At 33.4% G+C, this 10,000-nt stretch overlaps 1 long non-coding RNA gene across 1 annotated transcript in view; it reads left to right on the forward strand.

Moving 5' to 3' along the window:
* LOC137632458 (uncharacterized) overlaps positions 1 to 10,000 on the forward strand; it is a 330,055-nt gene that overhangs the window by 30,549 nt on the left and 289,506 nt on the right. The window lies entirely within an intron of this gene.

A 10,000-nucleotide genomic window follows, 5' to 3' on the forward strand; every position in this document is an offset into this window, starting at 1 on the left:
ATATTACACATATATTACATGACAGCTGTTTCATTTGCAGACCATCCTTAAATATAATGACCTGGATATGAATATGAATAATTGAGTATCTCTTTAACTTTAGTCCGAAAACGATTTCTTTTCATATTCTTTTTGTTTGATGTAATTTGCTTTAATTGCACGTCGTAATTCCCAAAACAGAAGTAAAAAAATGTCTGTGTATAAATATACATATATATATGTGTGTATATAACACACATCTATATAAATACATTTATATATATGTGTGTACATATGATACATACATACATACATACATACTTATATAAGTATGTATGTATATATATATATATATATATATATAAATATATGTGTGTGTGTGTGTGTGTATGTATGTGTAAATGTGGGACTATTCGTCCACACAACTATATATATCTGTCTGTAACTATATATCTATTTATTTATCTATCTCTCTACCTGTCTATTATACATTATATGCATATCCATAAATTATGTACCCGTCTATGTGAAAGTACATATATATCACGTGAGAGAGTCACATATTTATCTATTTCGATGACATCAAGGAAACCTTTACAATCTTAATTTTGTGCTCATTTTCTGTAACATCGCCTTTCATAATTATATTATAATATTAATAACTTTTAAGAGTGCCAATCAATTTTTAGTAACTAAAATTCTGCTCATGAATATTTCACTATGAATTTGTTCAGTTTTCACTAACTATTTCCAATTGTATCTTAAGTGAAGCATGCATACCACTCACGGACACAATATATAAGTGTAAGTATGTACAGTATGTATATGTTTATGTATATATATATATATATATATATATATACACACACACACACTCACCAGGATCCCTGGACAGAGATTCAAGTTATACCTGTTATTGTAAAAACTGTATTTGATAAAGATAAAGTTATTAAGGGTATATACCATTATTGGAACGTGGAATCTCCGGTTGAAGATCTCCATTGTCGTGAGAGCAAGAACTTGACTGAAAATTCGTCCTTTATATAGATATGTAAATTTCTTAAAGCAAATAAATAGAGAAAGAACAAGTACCTGAATGACCTCGAGACCTAGGAAATAGCCATAGGAGACGTAGATTAATTAATTAGGGACATGTTTTCTTTAAACTTTTTAATTTGTTTATGGCATTTCCGTCTCATTTTGAATGCACCTTTTTTTTTTTTTTTTTCATGTGCACCAAGGTGCAGCAGCCCCCCGCTCCGTTTGCTTGTCTTGCCTGGATGCGGTTCATCATGCATGTTTCATGCAAAATATATTAAACAACTTTGGTCATGCATATTTTAAGCAGGAGTATATTTATTCTAATATATCAAAAGATGAAATATTCGTGCCACCTCGAAATCCATGTTGCGTGTGTTTGCTTAACTTTAGACTTGCATATTTATTATTTATCTTGGGCGAACTTTTTGAAAATAACCGAATTTAACTACGGAAAAGTTTCGTGCTGCCTTTTTTCACTCGATATGAATTAAGTGAGATTAACAAAATTTATGCCATTCTGGCTTTACTTAGAACTGCATTAATCGTCTCATAAAAAAAGAATAGTTTGTTTTTCTTTTCCATTTTTTTTATTTACATGCTCGTTGGATTCAAAGAGATGTGTCAGAATTAAACGCTTAAATTAATGAAACATATTATGATGTACAAGTTACATCCATTATATGTTTGGCAGTCGACGTTTTGTGTGTCTATATTTGATGTGATTGGTGTTGGCAACGAGGTCTTCTTTCCCCGTGTATAAACTTCGATCTTTTTTGATATCTTGAATATCTGTATTCGGATCTTAAATTTCAATATTCTTTTTTTCTATACAGGGAAAAATTACATGGAATAAATATTTCCCTTTCTCACCAATTTACAAACACACACACACACACACACACACACACACATATATATATATATATATGTATATTATATATATATATATATATATGTATATATATATATATATGTATGTAAATGTACATCATATATATTGAATTCCATATGTACTTGCATTCAGCTTATTTGAATAGATACACATTTTGCATATATTATATTTATGTATATATAATTATATATGTGTGTAAATGTACATCATATATCTTGAATTCCATTTATACTTGCACACAGCTTATTTGAATAGATACACATTTTGCATATACCCAGGGTCCAATTCTGCGTAGTCTCACATATAGAGTTAGCCCTAATGCTATCAGCCAGCAGATTGTATGTTAAAATTGCATTTGTGAGGGATGCTGCGTCCTCCGAGTCCTCTCATTCAATTGTTAATCATCATATTTCTGTCAGTGCATTATTCAAATAGAGAGAGAGAGAGAGAGAGAGAGAGAGAGAGAGAGAGAGAGAGAGACAGAGAGAGAGAGAGCTAGGTTTGCTTGGAATATTTCAGTTCAAATAAAGCTAAATATAGAGTTGTGGTCACCGCTGCAAAGAGGTCCGTTGTCGTTGTTTGGAAGGTGTCCCTTGTATTAATATGTATTTATGCATTTGCTTCTCCGACTCTGTGAATGGGTCCTGGAATACATAAATAAATCCATAAATGCAACTCCAATGGGCCGTATTGCCTCGGGGCGCGAGCGTGCTCGCCTCTTTATTGTTAGGGTTAATGTTCAGCCCTCTGTTTCAGAATGTTTCGAGGAGGAGGAGACGGGTAGCCTGGACGGAGAGACGGACAGACGTAAATCTGCTTCTGTCCTTCCAGGCTTTCTCCAGTGTTTCACCCCAGTTGCCTTAGAAAAGATGGGCACTCTACCTTTTTGGGGGTATTTGTCTCTATTACGTCAAAAAAGGTGAAATATCATGATAGACCCTGGTATGAGAGAGAGAGAGAGAGAGAGAGAGAGAGAGAGAGAGAGAGAGAGAGAGAGGGAATCTCGGTTTATACATAGCTCTCTCTCTCTCTCTCTCTCTCTCTCTCTCTCTCTCTCTCTCTCAGGAGGTTTTGACCGAATTGGGGGAGTATGGCCGGATTTGGAGATGACAGTTGGAGCTGACTTGTTCGAGATGTAGGACCATCTTGTGACAGCTATTCCCTGTCAAGGCTGAGCTGACAATACAACTATTTTGTTTGTTTCATTGGTCGATGCTCTCTTAAAAAGGCAGGGAAGGAGGGAGTGTTTCACTGTCGAAAGTTAAAGAGATATTTTGTGTCTAATCTTAGACTATATATTTTTTTTTCTCTAAAGGTCGATGGTACAATCGGTCGATGAATAATGACGAAACAACCTCGGCAGATCGTAATTTTCCCACGGAGAAATTATTTGCTAAATAACAAGAGAATTAACGTGTGAGATTTCCGTGTAGAGGGCTTAGAATATGTACAATTTTACACACAACCACACACACATATACATAATATATATATATATATATATGTGTGTGTGTGTATATATATATATGTATATGTATATATATATATATATATATGTGTGTGTGTGTGTGTGTATATATATATATATATATGAAAGAGAGAGAGAGAGAGAGAGAGAGAGAGAGAACGCACTTCAATTTTGCATTCTAAATTGCCAGCTAACTAACCAGTGAGATATTCGGAGGAGCATGGAAAGCCTCTCGATTTAGGATACGTTGGTAACCCGATGATGGCCCTGAGGACGCAGACTTCGAACTCATTGCAGCACCGGGATCCTGCCCTTCGTAGGAGGGAAAAAAGAAAAAAAGAAAAAAAAAAACATTTGCAAGATTCTTACACCGCCAGTTCAGGAATTATTACCTGAGTATGAAAGTGCAATTATAATCGTTATATTAGAATTAAACGATAGTTATAGGCATAAGTGGGCCTACATATAATAAATATTTAATTAAACTTGGGATATACCTTGGACCAAAAGCAACACACAAACGCACAGACACATATATACATATGATACATACACCCCCCCACACACACATTATATATATATATATATATATATATATATATATATATATATATATATATATACACCGGTGAATCATGTATTTTCTGATTCGCTAGTTTTCTGTTGAGGAGGTAAATGACTGTCCCAAGAACTTGATTAACTTGATTATCATCTCTTTGGATCCGTTGGAACTCGTCATGAGATTCTGTGAAGTTTGCTGGAAAAGCATTTTCATATTTCTATTATTATTTCGAAGTTTCCATTTATCAATATTTCTAATTAGTTTTGATGTTTCCATTTATTGCTTTATTTATTTCTTTATTAATATTTTTTATGTATGTGATTCCTTACTATTTTAGTATTTTCAATTGAGATTCATTGTTCAACACGTGTAGCTCTAACTAGAGACAAGGAGTAATGGATGAAACGACTGTCGGCTGAGAATAAACGGACTTACCTTGAGGATGAATAATGTTGCTGCAAGAGAATAGAAGTTACTTGCATCCGTAATTAATGCTATATATATATATATATATATATATATTTATGTATGTGTGTATATATAGATGTATATAAAGTATATGTGTATATATATATATATATATATATTTATGTATGTGTGTATATATAGATGTATATAAAGTATATGTATATATACATACATATATATAATTTATATATATATATATATATATATATATATTTTATATACATATATGTGTGTGTGTGTTTGTCGGGGTAGGTGTGTATGATGTGTGTGTATATATATATATATATATATATATGTATATGTATATATATATGTGTGTGTGTGTGACTGTTGTTTGTATTTTCAGGTATATCCTAAGACTAATTAAATATTCATTATATATAGGCCTACAACTGTCGTTTAATTCTAGAATAAATATTACAATTTCATTTTTATATTCAGGTAAGAGTAATTATGTAGACGGCACCCATCTTAAGAAAAAGATATCTCTCTCTCTCTCTCTGTCTCTCTCTCTCTCTCTCTCTCTCTCTCTCTCTCTCTCTCAGGGTAAAATGATTCATATATATATGCATGATTTGTTGATTATAGAAAGGTATATACATGAATGAAAATCATCATCATCATCATTTCCTACGCCTATAGACGCAAAGGTACTTGATTAGATTTCGACCGTCGTGTCTATCTTGAGATTTTGATTCAATACTTCTCCATTCATCATCATCCGCTTCACGCTTCATAATCCTCAGTCAAATAGGCCTGGATCTTCCAACTCTTCTCGTACCTTGTGTAGCCCAGTTAAATGTTTGGTGAACTAATTGTTCTTGAGGAGTGCGAAGAGCATACTCAAATCATCTCCATCTACCCCTCACCATGAAAATGGCTATTGTAAAAGTCATAAGTGTTTAGTAATAATCATACGTCTATATTCAGTAAATCGAAATTGCGAAAGAAAGAAAAATGCTTCTTACAGGCTGGGGCTACGTATTCCTTTGAAACAAAGCAACTGCATTTGTAGCCTGTGTTCATTTGTACATATCACTCAAAAGATTTTTTATTTCATGTTTGTTTCGTTCTGATATTACAAGAAAATTTTCCAAATACTTGCCGTTTGCACCTGTTTCATGTACTAGAATACTGCATGCCATTAAACTGGTGTGTAAACCCTTTCTCGGTTATATTTCACGGATATTGTATATTAAAAAATAAGAAATATTGATGGGGAGCGCGCTTGTTTATGTATTTATACGGTTACCGATATGTTTATTTTATGTATCTATTTGTATGTTAATCTTATGTATTTATTTATGTATTTGTTTTACGTATGTATTTATATATGGATTCTACATATTTATTTATATATTCCTTTTGGGTCTGTTTATATTATCTGAACGTTTTATACTTTCATATGCTGACTTATTTTGGTGTTATTTGTTAGTATTGATTATTCATGTGTTTAGTGTGCCAAGCTTAGCTCCCCCTACCCCAACTTTTCCGGACCCCTCCTCTCTCCCCCGTCTGTTCCCCTCCTTCCCTTTTCAAAATTATTCTGGTTTTCCATCGTTTACTTCTCCCCCATATTTTATCGGTTTTTTTTTTCATCCTGTTATACTGCTCTCTCTCTCTCTCTCTCTCTCTCTCTCTCTCTCTCTCTCTCTTAATTCAGGTTTTCCGTTTTAGTCTTTCCATTTCGTTCTCCCACTTTTTGATTTTCTCTCTCCCCTCCTTTTCTCTTTCCCATTTCCCACTTCTCCGTTTCTCCCCTCTTTTCTCGTCTTCTAAATATTTCCCACCCCCTTCCCTTTAAGCGTCCGTTCCCCCCGAGCAACCCCTCATATCCACCCCTCCCCTCAACTACTTCCCCCCTCCTCTTCCCCACCTTGCCATGCCACAGCCCACTTCAGGCCATCCTTTCCCATCCCCTACCTCCTCCCTCCCTGTCTTCCCCCCACCTTATCTTCAGAGACTGACAAAATCAATCGTCGCTTGGAAAAGTTTGAGGAGAAATATTTATTATGAATTCTCAGTGGAAGAGGAATCGAATAATTCCAATGTTTTGCAAGGCACTCACGGACTCCGCAGAGTAAGAAGGCAAAAATCGTAGAGATGGAAGCTGGGTTTTCTCATTAATAATATAATAATAATAATAATAATAATAATAATAATAATAATGCATATGAATATATTGATAATGTTATAATTATCAACACATTCGTTCTGTATTGACGTCAATTATCAATTATGATATGCAGGGATTTTACCACCTTCTCGCGAACAGTAGTAACTACCTTCAGCTGAAATATACCAGTTCTTACTGATTCCACATAGCATGTGATCGTATGTATATGCTAGAAGTAGATTAGTGATTCTACTGTATTATGGAGCAATGCCATTAGGAGACTTTTCATTAATATCTCTCTCAGTATATATAGAAAGATAGATGGATATATTCATATTTATGTGTACATATGTGTATATATATATATATATATATACATATACACACACACACATATATATATATATATATATATATGAGTGTATGTGTTTGTGAGTACCAAAGTGAATGGTATCCTCATTTATTCTGTTAGATGAAATTATACCAATTACCAGATACATGCTCCTAGTCGGCATAAACATGTATCAATATTTTGTTTATATCATTGCAACAAACACTTGATATTAAAAATCCGCCTTCAAGTTTTCAGGTCACAATCTCATTTCGCACTTATTTAAACGTTTCCATAAAAAATTCCCTCCTTAAAACGTTAGCTAAGTTGTATAAAGGAGTTAATGATTATTATTATGTACTTTTACCTAATGTCAGGGGAGTTTTTTGACATTGATTATGGCGGCATATGTCCCCACTTTTGTTATGTTCATCGCTTTTACTAAACAGTTTCTCCATATACTGTTAATCAGGCTTTTGTGATTACAGTTAGAAATTCTATTTGTTGAATAATTTGAGGAAGAATCTTCTTTTACTAAGACAAATCATGACATCCAGAACTCGTCTCCTACTAAAAAAATAAAGCCTGGCCTTCTGCATATCAAGTTTTCATAGAAATGAAGTGTAACTCTCTTCCTACTCTTTCATTTTGACGAATCTGTAGCTTTCCCATTTCTCCAATTGGAAAGTCTACACTTTTTGGCTCTTCTTTTCCAGGAGTCTGAGAGTAATCCTTTTGTGATTAGAATGCTTCTGTATCTCTTACTCCAATCCTCCCTAATCCTGTGCACTCCCCAGCACCTCTTTTGGGGGAGGTCAATGCCTTTGGGTTCTTGCAACTCCCGTGGTTGATAAGATTCTTTAGTATGACTTTTCTCAAACAATCTTGTTTTGGATCATCATGTCGAGCAGTAGCTGCTATTGATCTCTGTTCTATTCGTAGTAATGTCGATGTTTGATTGTTTTTGTTTATGGAATTTTGATATCTCTCAGAAAGGAGACATAGTTAGGCTTTTTTATCCGAATTTAGTGCTTGTAGTTTTATGTAACGTTTTAAGAAACACATTTATAGCTTTTTTGTAGCAATTTTTATGTTTGTTGTTGGTTATGGTGTAACAGTCTCTTCACCTTTTGTATAGATCGATAAGATGCACAAGTTGGAAGCAGGAATTCCTGGCACACCTCGCTCTGAGGAAGTGCACCCAGTCACACCCTTACTGTGCGGCGAGTAACCAAAAAGATAGTGTAAAGAGAGAAGAAAGATGTGGTGGGAAGGGATAAATATCTATCTTTTTCTTTTATAATATATCCTATTTTTTTTTCTATGTACTTCCCTTCATTTGATCTGGTTACATTTTAGTTTTCATTTGATCTGGTTACATTTTTGTTTTCATTTGATCTGGTTACATTTTTGTTTTCATTTTATCTGATTACTCTCTTATTTTCATTTGATCTGGTTACATTCTTGTTTTCATTTTTTCTGATTACTCTCTTATTTTCATTTGATCTGGTTACATTCTTGTGCCTTCATGCTTAAAATAGCTTCAGTACATTTCCAGAATGTATTATTTCAGTCACCCTGTGTTTAAATGAGACTTCATCTTCCTACTAGGTAGCTCAATGCCTGTCAGGCTGCCTCCTCCCTCAGATCGTATGTGGAGATCACTATCTACTGTTAAGCTTTTTACTTCATAACCCCAATTTTTTTCTTACTCTTAAAATCTTCGTTTTTTTTCTTTACTCTTAAAAACTTTCTATCTTGGTTAATTATTTCTTTTTTCTTAATTTTTCAACCTACTTATTCCTGGTTCTTTGGTTGTGACTGAATAAGACATTTATTTTTTAATGTTATCGTATGTATGTGTGTTTATTTATATATATATATAGATATATATGTGTGTGTGTGTGTGTGTGATTATGATAATATATATATATATATATATGTGTGTGTGTGTGTGTGTGTGTGATTATGATAATATATATATATATATATATATGTGTGTGTGTGTGTGTGTGTGTGTACATAGGTATATGTGTGTGTGGACCTTAGTATGCTATCTTTTGTTCATATTCTAACCTGTTTAGTCAACCGGAATGAAGTGTTTTAAAGAAAATATATTTAAAAATTCTTATTACTGAATTGTATGATGCACATCTGTAGTGAGTATCAACAGATGTTGTACTCAGAAAATAACTTTCAGATGAATGATTGATAATGAAATAAAGATAATAATAACGATCGTATGACGAAATTCCTGCTTATATAAGCGACACAAGGCTTTATAATTACTAATATTAATCCTATTTATTCCATGTTTTTTGTGGGTACCAGTGTATTAATATATTTTTTTTCTAGTTATAGCCTATTCATTTATTCATTACATTCATTTTAAGATTACCAATCGAAGTTACACCATTAATGGTAAATGGTATTATTGATAATTGCAGTATTATCGTTAATAGGTAAAATAGCAGTCGATACTCTACGTAATTTACTATTGTACCATTGTAATAATGTTTATAAACTCAGTTGATATATATCACAACTATTAATCACTATTATCCTAGTACAGAAATTGTAATAATGTTAATAAACCCAATTGAAATGTTTACAATAATTAAAATTTTAGCAGTAGAACTATGTTTAAGTCAGCAGGTAGGCCTACCAATTAGAAAGCAAAACCTAAATAAGTAGACAGAAGGTGAAGAAGAGAGATCATATTTGATAGGAGTCCAAAAGACAAATCGCAGACATTCTGAGATGTTCTCCCGAACTCCTCCCAAAATAAATATCTTTCCCGTGGTCATATAATTAACAAATTCAGATTTGGTATTTTTACTTGTCATCCGGGACTTTCTCTTACTACCTGGTGGTAACAGGTGAAAGCCAATCACGCTCCACGCGAGGATGCGTCGACCAATAGGAGTCCTTCTTGGCTCGAATGACCTTCGGATGTTTACAGTTATGTAATGTTATTCCACTTGGAACCCCGAAGGCAGGTTATGCTATACATCAGTTCATGTCGAAAAGATATTCCAATAATCCTTGTTTTCAGAAGGATGGTAATTGGATGTTAAAATGTACTTGCTTGTACACATGTGCATTGATGTATGAAAGCTTATGCTTAGATACACTGTGTCCTG

Source organism: Palaemon carinicauda, chromosome 41 (assembly GCF_036898095.1).
Source record: "Palaemon carinicauda isolate YSFRI2023 chromosome 41, ASM3689809v2, whole genome shotgun sequence".
Lineage (NCBI taxonomy): Eukaryota > Metazoa > Arthropoda > Malacostraca > Decapoda > Palaemonidae > Palaemon > Palaemon carinicauda.